Consider the following 11,761-nt stretch of genomic DNA (forward strand, 5'->3'; position numbering starts at 1 on the left):
TTTCCCCTCTTCAGGCTTTGATCTCTTCTGTCTGCTGCTGGTGCTTTAGAAAAGGACAGACTAAAAGCATAAGAAGCAAGAGTTCACTACAGTATTTTGTTTATTTTATTTTCTAATTCTTCCACCAATTATATACTGGTAAGTAAGTTTGCCTGTGCAAAATAATCGTAATTCCAATCCATGTTACCTTGCTCAGGTTCAAAAATAAAATGGGACAGTTTTCGATCTCTTTTGCAAAACAGCAAAACTCTGGTCCTTAAACTGGGTAAGTACAAATACAGTGTGATCAATGCCATTCGTGAAGTTAGATATTGAAATTTATTAAGTTTTCAGCTGAAAAAAAATAAAGAAACATTTGAACAATTTCTAAAGAAAACAGAGATGAATCTCCATGTCATCATAGAGAACAGGAACCCAATACTGCTACACACGGGATTCCCCCAACTGGCCCGGGCCCTCCTACTGAGAAAGCTGACCACTCCCTCTTCAGTCACAGAATGAAGGATCACCTGGATGCTCCTCTGGCTCAGGGCACATCTTCCTCCTCCCTCTCAGCCTCTGCAGACAGGGATGGGAAGACCCTAGAAAACCTTTCATTGATCCTGAGCAGATACACTGTGACTTGCCACTTACTGGTCTCCGCATAGGCCCAGGGACCCCACAGGAACTCATAGCGAGCAGGGTCGCTGTCAGGCACCTGTCGGTACACCAGGTAATCCTCCTGCACCCACACGTGTGTCAGCAGCTCCTTGGGATCCCCAAAGACAGAGTGCTCCTTCCCAGGACACGCCCCCATCCTGCTGAGTGTTTCCCAGACCACTTCCTCAGGGGCACAGTCTCCATTTCGGATGATCAGGCTGAGGACCAGCACCCGGAGGCCGGCCTTGGGCATGCTCTGCACACTGCTCTGCATTGCTTCATAGGCAAGGCCCAGGGTGGGGACCAGGATGTAGATGTGCTCTCTGGGGCCCACCTCCTTCACCGCCGTGCCAAAGACCAGCTGTAGGCACTGGGAGGCTTTACGGAAGACCATAGGGAAGTGGTCCTGATTGTCTGGGAGGATCGTATTCAGCATTGGGTCTTGGTGATTAGCTCCTTGACACGATACTTGAGGAGCAGGAAATTCACCAGGATAGCCATCATCTTTCAGAGCTTCCTGGGGCAAGGCCTCTGCAGGGGTGGAGGAGGAGACTGGGGGAGAGGAGGCTGAGGGGGTTTGCAGCCTTCCCTGCCTCAGACCCCAGGACCTGTGCCTCTACCTGGCCCTGGGCATCGCCTGGGCCCTGAAGGTCTTCCTCAGGCTTGCTCAGCTCACTCATCTTGATCCCAAGTGTTATGCCTGCCTGAGATGGAACCACAGACAGGAGAGAGGCAGGGGAAAGATGCAGACTATGTGTCTGGAGGAGTTAGGGGGTGTGAGTAGTCTCACCTGTGAAACACACCCTGGGAAGTCTGAAACAGGCCACTTACAGGTTTCCTCTTGAGGGGTGCTCTTCCAGTGAGGCTGGAAACCTGGCTACCTGAAGGAGGAGGCGTGGTGTTTCCCAAGGGTGCAGTCAGCACAGCCAGAGGTTCCTGGGCTGACATGGTTTGGGGATATAGACCTTGTAGTTTCCCCTCTGTTCTGGGAAGGGGTGCCCCTGGTGCACACTCAGGACACCCTCCTCACCTTGACTCCTGGCGCTTCCTGGACCTCCTCTGCTCTCTGACCTCAGGACATGGGCCTCAGACCTCTGCTTCACCTCCTGGTTCCTGGAGCTCCTGTGAGAGACATGGAGGGGACACCTGGGGGGTAGACTGAAGTATATCCCTGGGCCTTCTGTGCTGGTAGGAGGGGTGGACTCTGTGAGCTTCCCTCCCCCAGTTGTGGGGTAGGAAATCCCCTTAGGGCTCCCTTGTAGTGCTCATATTTCCCCTGGCATGACCTGGTCCCTCCTCTTTGGAGGCCTGTGGGGAAACTCAGAACAAGATCCGAGTCTGAACAGAAAGTGCTGATGGGCCCCACGTGTGGCCGCACCTGCCCAGGGCCTCCTGTGGGTTCTGGACTGGGGAGATGCTTGGTCCTCAGCTCCTCTTCACATCCTGCCTGGCCTCCTAAAACTGACCATAGGGATAGGATGGGAGGCTGCTTAGTTCTCACTCTGTATCCAGGGAGTACACCCTCTGTGGACCTGAACACTCCCCACTCTGGCCTAACATCTCAGATCCTGAGGTCCCTAAGCCATAGATCAGGAAATTGCTCATGCCGCTCTGGGGCCTCCAAGACCCCCATCAAAGGCAAGGATCCCTCCCTGTCTTAAGGTCTAACCACCTCACTCATTCCTCCTGTGGAGCCTGGACTCCAGGCGTGGTCCGGGATTGTCCCGTACACCATTTTGAGACCTTTCTGCATTCACGAAGTCTTCAGTCTCTCTGAGATCCCCATGTCAGGAATTCAGACAGGCCTAGTGTGCTCATCTCATACCAAGGTCTCCCAGGGCTGACTACAGGGGCGGGGATCTGTAGGGTTCTGTTGGCCCTCAGGCAGGGTCCCCTCTGTCCTCTTTCAGGCACCTCACCTTGCCTCTTGGCAGGACCTGGGATTCTCACTTCTCCCCAACTGAAGCTCTGCCCCTTATACCAGGGTCCCAGTCTCTCCAAGACCCAGATGTCAGGAAGACAGACCATGCCTGTTGCATTCATCCTACTCCATGATAACCCTGAACTGACAACAGAGATGGGCTTCTCTGAGGTCTCCTCTAATTGGGGTCCAACATCCGCTCAGTCCTCCCTCAAGGTCCTTACCTAAACTCCTTCAGAAACTAAGAATCACCCCTCCAATGTCTGAGGTCTCACCCCTTATATCAACTCTCCAGTGTCTCTGAGACCCGGTACTCATGCCTACACCAGAGTCGTCCCAGGCTATCAGAAGGTTCTGGGACCTGTGGGATTCCCTGTGTCCTCCCTCAAGGTCCTCATATTGATCCCTGGCAGGCCCGGCTATGCCCCTTGTGTTGACTAGAAGCAGGACCCTCACACCAAGGCCAACAATTCACTGGGTCCCTCAGGGGTGTCTGCAGAGATGACATCAGGGCTCCATGCCCAGGGCTTTCCAGAGCTGAGATGATACTCCAGGCCATTCTCAATTCTCCTTCCACTCTTCACTTTGACTCTCAGCAGATCTGGGCACCACCATCTGTTCCTGAGCTTGCTACACTTAGAACCAGGCCCTCCCTAGATAAGACCCTGGAGAGGCAAGCAGGAGTAGGGGGCTCATCCTACAACCATGCCAGGGTCTCCCAGGGCTGAGAGCATTGACGACCTGGATGTCCTAGGGTTCCAGAACCCCCTTCAGGGTTCTACCTTGACTCCTAGCACAGCTGGGTTCCTGTACTCTGCTGACCTGAACCCGGGCACCGGCCCAGACCCTCACTTCTCCCCTCCCATCAAGATCAGTGAGGTTACATCTGAATGCTGTGCCACCTGGTCCCCTAGGGCTGTCAGGAGGGCTTCATATGCATCCCCTGAGGACCCTCAGTCTCCTCTGGTCCTCACCTCAAATCTTTGCAGGACGTGGGCACCTCCCTCTGCTCATCTGAGGCTGTGCCCCAAAGACCAAGCCTCTGACTCCCTGAGTTCACTGAGGAAATGAGGAGGTGTGCGATCTCAGCCTGACAGCCCAGACTAGGGCCCCCAGAAATCCCAGTCAGGGTCAAACTGTGTTCTATAGTACCCACTGTTCTGGGGTGACTGGACCCCCTCATCCTCTTTCAGGAGGGGGTCTCCTTAACCCATGAGAGAAGGCTGCAGTCCTACTCCTAGCACAGATGCTGGATGAGGGGCTGCCATCACCATGACCGGAGGGAAGCACAGGGAACCATTTGCCTTCCCATGGGAGCCCCTCAGTGTCACCAGACTTCAGAATCTTTTGTGTAAATGATGTTGTTTTGGCTGAAGCGGGTCAGCAGTGGCTGGTGAGTTAACAAGAACTCAGCAGCCTGGAGATGGCCTTGGCTGCTCATAGTGACTTTACACTCCTCCTCTCTGGGATATCCCCAGGGTTGTCTCCTGGTGACTCTCTTCCACTGGTCTGCACGGATACCCTCCCCGTCTCAATGGTCTTTCTTGTGCAGAGTGGCCAGAGGGGCTCTGGGGGCCAAGAACTTATGAATTGTGGGTTGTAAGTCCCCACTGGTCAAGCGACTTTAGACTCTTCCCCCAGGAAGGAGAGACATTCTGGAGGTGTGTGGGTGGCTGATCTGCCTTGCCCTGACCCTGGGGCCCCTGAGGGTCAAAGACTCAGCCTCATCGCTCTCCAGCCCAGCCTCTACAATGGTCTGGTTGCCACCAGCCCACCTACAAACCCCCAGAGCATTGCTCAGAGGCCAGAGGTGCTGCCTGAATGAGGCTTGGGCATCCCCAGGTTTGATGAGGGCAGGAGCATACAGAGTTCATCATCTGGGGGGTTGCATGGGGCCTCCAGGTCCCCTCTGACTGGGACCTCAGACCCTGGGGGTCGGTACCTTCCCTCCCTATCCAGAGGCTCAGCGGATGGCTGAGAACCTTGCTGCCTGGTCAAAGGACGTGCTTGTGGGGTTGGGCGTGGACAAGACCCAGGCTGTGGCGTCTCATCAGCCTCCCTGTCAGTCTGTAGTTCAATTTATTCCAGGACCTTGACTCATGACAGTTCCCACAGAGTCCCAAGCTGTTCCTCCTGGAGAGAGTTGGCACTCCAGATCACCACCAGCTTTGCTCACCACAGGCTAAACCTTGTTTCTGTCATTCAGAAATCAACCTCTTCCAGCCTCCCCACCTCATCCCTGTTTGGCCATGTTACCTCCCTTTGAGAAGCGACAGAGCAAGGGAGCCCAGGGGATGCACAGGTCACAGAGAACCCAACATGAGCACTGGGCCAAGGGAGGCTCAGGCAGAGCTGGTGGGAAGTGAGTTGGCCATGGATCACTGGCTCCCCAGGGTCTGCCAAGCTGGGCCTCCAGGGTCACCCTTACCTCTTTGGAGCACTTGTGGGGCAGGCCTCCTCTCTGAGATACGCTGTCTGGTTGAATTGCATTTAACTCTCCAAAACAATGTAACCTATACAGCCTTGGGGATAGAACTTAACCCATACTTCTAGAGCCGCCTGGCCTCTCCTGTTGACCTGGGCTCACGTGTGACTTGAGACAGTTTGACTGTCCATGGCCAGCCCATCAAAGTCATGCTCCCTCCCTACACTCCTGTGTGATCTTAGGCTGCTGACTCTGCCTGGCCCCGGAGGACGTGTGCTTAGCCACTTCACTCTGCAGACATCAGTCAAAATCTACCAAGGACTGAGTGGTGGGAGTGAAGTACCACATGGGTCTCTTTTGATGTCAGGCAGCCTTAACTTGGTAAATAAAAGGTGCCTTTTGTGACAAGCAGATGACTTGAGATTGCAATTGGCTCATCTCCGCTTTCTCTATAGATTTACAGGTAAGCAGGTGCCACACATGCTGAGGTTCCTGGGAACGTGATTTTTAAATAGCAACATCTGCAGGTGATTCCATGTCAGGAGGCACACGGAAGTCAAGACCAGAAAACGAATGAAACCTTCTGAAATTTAAGGTGTCCTCCAGGCAGCAAACCTTCATAAGGGGCTGCATTTGGCTTGGAAGTGAGCAGCCTAGTCGGGCGTCACAGCAGTTCAGTGCTGTGATTGACAGAGCCCTGGCCTGCACCACCTTGAGTCCTTTCTCAGGGCCTTCTCTGCCTGCGCCAGATTGCCAACAAGGGAGACCCAGCGTTCTGCTTCCAGTGGACTGGCACTGTTCCCTCACCTGATCTCAGAGCCATTGTCTCTGCAGGGCACCCCTGGAGGGCTAGTTGCTATGTTCCTCAGGACAAACACTCTTTTAAGAGAAAGCATGTTATAAACTGGACACCCCAGCGAGCAAAGGGTGCTGAGCTGTGACACCCTTGGAGTGCTCATTTGAAAAAGGAGAAGAAAAGAGAAATAAGAAAATGTCACCAGATGCAGGCCCTTCAATGAAGCCAAACCTCGGAGCTGCTCGGAACCACAGGTTCCAGCCCTGTGTGTCTCAGGACAGTAAGGGCTCTTTCGGGGCCCCCGATAAGGGGAGGCCTAACTTCTCATCTGTCAAGTGAGGAGCCTGCGGGACAGTGTCCCTGAACCCGTGAAGCCACTCCACCAGGCTCTTGTCAAGCCCTTGATGCATCTTTTCAATGATTGGGTGCAGAGTGTCTGAGGGACTTCCATGGGTGTGCATGTGGTATCTGCATTGTGCCAGAGGTGGGTAGACATTTGTTTTGACTTCTTGAGCAAGCAGCTGCCGAGGGGACTGAAATGCTCAGCCAGGTCCAGGATGGAGGTACTGAAGAAATGTGCTGGGCAGGAAATCCCTCGTGTTTTCAGGCTCTTATTTTCCTGCAGTGTTCTGACCACAGGGCCACTTCTACCTGTCTGAATAGGGTACATACTTGGGGTCCTCTGGGAGTGTGCTTGAAAGGGGTGGGTATTATGGGAAAGAATGGCTGCATATTATGGGAAAGAGGGACTCCCTGAGCAATAAAGTAGAAGGAATTCTGGGCCTGAGCGGTCAAGGTCAGGTTGGGGTCTGGCCTGGCAGCCACGAGGGCACCCATGTGGTTCACAGAGGCACCAGCATGGCCACTGGGAGCTTCCCAGGGGGCAGGCTGAAGATCTGGATGGGTCACAGTGATGGGGCCCACCACCATCATGGGAGGACACATCTGGGCAGGAGGCCAGGTGAAGCAGAGCTATGGGCTCTTGATGTTCAGTGCCAATTCTGTTAGGACAGGGATTAGAGAGACTAGAGCCTGTGTGTGCCTGGGCTGCCAGGCATCAGGACACATCAAGGGGTGTGGGGCTGCTGCAGCAGCAGGGGAGGCATAGGTCTCGGCCAGGGTGGTGACGGGGGAAGTTCCAGGTGGCTCACAGTCCCCTGGGCACCCTCAGGGGAAAGTGAAGAGCCATCCTGTGGCTGCGTGGTGCTGGGCACAGGAGGGTTGCCCAGGGCGTCTGGCCTGCACTCCACCTGCCGAGACGTAAACTTAACGCTCCTTCTCCTCTTCATCTCCCCAGGAGGTGTGGGCTGTCTCTCTTAAACAGAAGACTGTAGCAGAACTGTAACTGGGGTTCACCAAGAGAGAGAGAGAATAGCAAAGTTCAAGTCTCACAAGGCTTACTGAAACCAGCACCCTCCAGCTAGGCCCTTGGGTGCCCTCAGCCAGCCATCCCCACGCCTCTTTGGAGAAAGTGGGACCCTGTTCCACAGGAGGCAGTGCTTCAGCTTGCCCATCTTCGAGGCTCACTAACTCATCATCACCTGTTGCCCTTGGAAAATGACTCAGAGTGGCCCAAGAGTATCCATATAAGACCCAGAGAGGGGACTTGACATTTGCACTGGGCAGACTGCAGAAGCTTCTCTGCTTTCTATGCAGGTGTCGACCCCTGGCCTGCACTTTCTTGGCTGACCAAAACACTTCCCATCTTTCTCCCACCAGATGGACACAAAGTGGTGTCCACTTCCTGGGAAAAGGGAGGAAGAGGAGGCTGCCCTCTCCCCCAGGCAGGGCACCGCACTTGGTGGGCAGCCTCTTCAACAAAGTCTCTTCACTCAAAGCATGGAAAGCATTCTCTTCCAGAAGCAGCCTGAAGTTTTGGTGGGTGGTGGGCACGGGCTGGGCCTGGGCAACTGAAGGGTCCACAGGGAGGGGCCCAGCTCCCGGAGCTGACGGCCCGAGGCCTTGTGTATGGAAGAAAGGGAGCCCCCCCACCAATATCGGGCACACAGTCCATTACAGGGCCTTCCTTGTCCACAGTCATGTGGAGGGTGGTGTGTCCCTCCTTCCTAGAAAGGGTACATTGCAATGGTCAGGAGCAGTCCATGCTCACAAGGGTGCTCAGCCCCTCAGCAAAGGTCTCTGCTTGCTCGGAGCTGACATCACAAGGCAGTCATTAAGTGACCTAATATAGGGCCAGTTGCACCCAGGATGGTCAGCGTGTCAGAGTCCTGGTCCATGCTTGTCATGGCAATGGGCATCATGACACTTGGGCATGGGTGTGAAGTCAGGCTGAGCATTTGTGTAAGCCAGTCATAGCCTTCTGGTCCTGGAACCCCAGGGCCAGGCAGACGCACACCAACAAACATGCAACCCTCAAAGTTAGCCCCTCCTCTGTGTTCACAGTTGCCTTGAGGGTATGGCATGGCACTCTTGAGCTCAAGCACAGCCATGTCCAGGGTGGGGGTCCATGGTCAAGAGTACAGGCATCCGGTCCTCTGTGCACTGTTGCTGGCTGGGTAGCCAGTCCCCCACACAGACCCACTCTGCGACCTGCCATCGGTCTATGGGAGCCCCAGGTTGGGGGCTGTAGATGTGGTGGGTGAGGTCCCAGGGACACAGAAGGAGGACAGGCCGCTGTCTTCTGCACTCTGTAGCCTACCCATGTCCACCCCAGGCCGGCCTTGCTCTGCACACCCCAGTCCCAGGCATACAGGAGGGGGTGGTCACCCTGGGCCTTCACACACAGTGTGACTCCCTTTCCTGTGACCTCCGTCCATGGGACCTCCATCTGGCTCTGTGTCTAGGCCATGAGAGCTGACATCCTGCTCTGGGGCCTGGTGCTCTAGCATCAGAGAGGCAGCCATACAAGGTGGCTCAAGCCATACATGAGTGGCACACCCCAATAATGTCTCACAACCCCACTCTGTTCCTGGGGTTGAGGATCTTCCCGAGATTTCCAGAATCAGGAATGCCTCTGACCTTGAGGCATCAGCCATCTGGGGCTCAGGAACCTGGCCCAGTGGGTGAGAGAGAGGGCTCAGGTGAGGAGATGCCAAGGCAGGCACCTCAGCCCTGCTGATCCCCAGCTGCCTGGCTCACCCACTCTTAGCCTGTGTTTCCCCACTTGGGTACTCCTAGGGGCACCTGCCTCACAGGGTCCTGAGGGCTCGGGGAGGTAAAGGAGGTGGCAAGGTTCCTGACACTTAAGTCTGCCACGTGGTTATGGGGAAGTGTGCTCTGTCTCACAGCAAGTCTGCATCTAAGGTGTGTAAACACTGATCTCCTGGTGGACCTTGGCTCTATACTGGAAGCCTCCTGTCAATAGTGAGGGGTGGGCTTCCTTGTCGATTCTTGAAAAATGGGAGCTGAAACACCAACTGAATTAAATGTTTCCAGAGATATCTCGGGGGGGGGGGGGTTAGATAGAATTGCCCAGTGTTTCCCATAGGCAGAAGCCCTACTCAGGGCCCACCCATGTGACCTGGGGGGCCTCAGACCACTGAAAATCCGAGTTCCATTTTAGACTGTCTGGGATCCCGCAAACACTCTCTCCTACTTCCTCAGCTGTCAGGATTGTGGCAGGGTGCTTCCTGCCAATGGCTGAATCCCCGGGCCACCCCCCCCCCTTTCCTCTCTGTATGTTCTGGCTGTCCATGCATACTCCTGAGAGATGCTCACCCACACCTGCTCCCCTCAGGTGTCCATGGCAGCTTGAGGTTCCATTTTGTTCTGGCCGAGAGACCTCCCAGTGTCCTGGTCCAGAAAACTACTAGAGCTCATTGATGAATTCAGCGAAGTTGCAGTAAACAAAATTAATATATAAAATCTATTTGCATTTCTCTACACTAACAGTGACTAACAGAAAGAGAAGTCCAGGATATTATCCCATTTACCATTAAGTTATCCCATTTATCTGCATCAAAAAGAATAAACTACATAGACATAGACCTACCTAGGAAGGTAAAAGACCTTGGAAAACTGTAAAATATTGACGAGAGAAATTGAAGACAGCACAACAAGATAGAAAATTATGACATGTTCTTGGATTGGAAGAATCAATTTTGAAAGGTGACTATACTACCCAAGACAATCTACAGATTCAATGTAATCCCTATTAAATTGCCAATGACATTTTTCACATAACTAGAAATTTATATGGACACAAAAGACCCCAAATAGCCAAAACCATCTTGGGATAAAGAAAAAATCAGCCCTGGAGGGATGTCCCTTGTGGTTCAGTGGCTAAGCCTCTATGCTCTCAATGTAGGGGGCCCAGGTTTGATCCCTGATCAGAGAACTAGATCCCACATTCAGCAACTAAGAGTTAGCAAGCTGCAACTGAGTTTCACATGCCACAACTTAGAGTTCATGTGCTGCAGCTAAAGACCTTGCATGCCACATTTTAAAAGACCCCAAGTGCTGAAACTGAGGATTCTGAATGCTGCACCTGAGGATCCCACATGCTTCAATGAATATCAAAGATCCCATGTGCTGCAACAAAGAACAGACACTGTCAAATACAGTAAAAAGAAAAAAGAAAGAACAGAGCTGGAGGAAACAAGCTTCTTGACTTTACACTATACCAGAAAGTTATGCGAATCAAAACAGTATGGTACTGGCACAAAAACAGACATATAGATCAATGAAATAGGATAGAAATCACTTTCATATGGAGAAACTTTTCCTTGACCACTGTTTGCTTATCTTGAGGGAATCATATAACATACTTGCTGTGTTTTTACATCATTTAAATATCTTCTGCATCTATAGTTTATAGAGTTTTAACTTAAATGGTTTATGTATTATTTTTTTCTTTAGTATCTGGTCATATTTTTTTAAATGTACATTTCATAAGTATTTTCAAGTAATTGGCATTTGTCTTTTGTCCGTACTGCTTTCTAATTCATTATTTCCATACTTACCTTCATTATTTCCTACCTTCTATTACTTAAGGTTTCCTATGATGTTCATACCTAGCTTCTTGGATTTCTTGGATGATTTAAATATTTCTTATTTTCTAATACATCTATTTAAGGCTATATAGTTCCCTTTGAGTACCATTTTGTCTCTGTTGCACAAGTCACACTATTTAACTTCATGTATATTGCTGAATTCTTTTTTTACAATTTGACTAAATCACTTTATAATCACTTATGTTATTAAAATTTTTCCATATATGCCCCAAAACTAGTGAGTGTAAAAATTACTTTTGAGAAGGCTGTGAAGATGATGATGAAAGACACATTATTTGGGGGAAGTTTCAGAGCCCAGGGGTTTTTTATTTTAGTATTTGTTTTAGTATTATTTTTATTAATTACAGAAGAGGCAAACATATTTAACTGCTGGTGACAAAGCTGGGTTTATGCCAGGAATGTAAAGAAGTTTAACACTAGAAGATCAGTCATTATAACTGGCCGCATGTAACAGTCAAGGATTGTCCAGGAAAATAGAAGCCACTGCAAATATTTAACATGGAGGGAACTTAATGTGTGGGGTTGGTTACAAAAGTGGTAGGAAGCCAAGCAGGAGAGAATTGGGAAACCCAATTATTAGAACATGAGGAAATCACTCACCTCTTGGATGGAACAACAAAGAAAGGAGATTGTGTTACTGGAACCTGGGTGTTGGATGCAATAGGATCCACAGCCGGGATGGCTCAGTCTCATGGTTGAATGGCTGGAGCCATGGAGAATATGGAACCATTGAAGGACAAGCCACCTGATGCAGAGGAAGGAGAAAAATCTTTGACTGCTCTGTTTTCCAGACTTCTAATCTCTTGCCAGTGTTTCTGGTTAGCTGAAGCAAAATGGCAGTCAACTGTTGGCTAGTTTGATTGCAGCCTGCCGGTGTTGGCCCCTGTATAATTTAGAACAGCACAAGGAGGAATGAGGGCTGGATCTGGGAATGCATAATACCAGGATTGCCTTATTACAATAACAGATTGACTGAGAAAAATCAGACCAACATCGATAAAGAAAAG

Source organism: Muntiacus reevesi, chromosome X (genome assembly GCF_963930625.1).
Source record: "Muntiacus reevesi chromosome X, mMunRee1.1, whole genome shotgun sequence".
NCBI classification, from domain to species: Eukaryota; Metazoa; Chordata; class Mammalia; order Artiodactyla; family Cervidae; genus Muntiacus; species Muntiacus reevesi.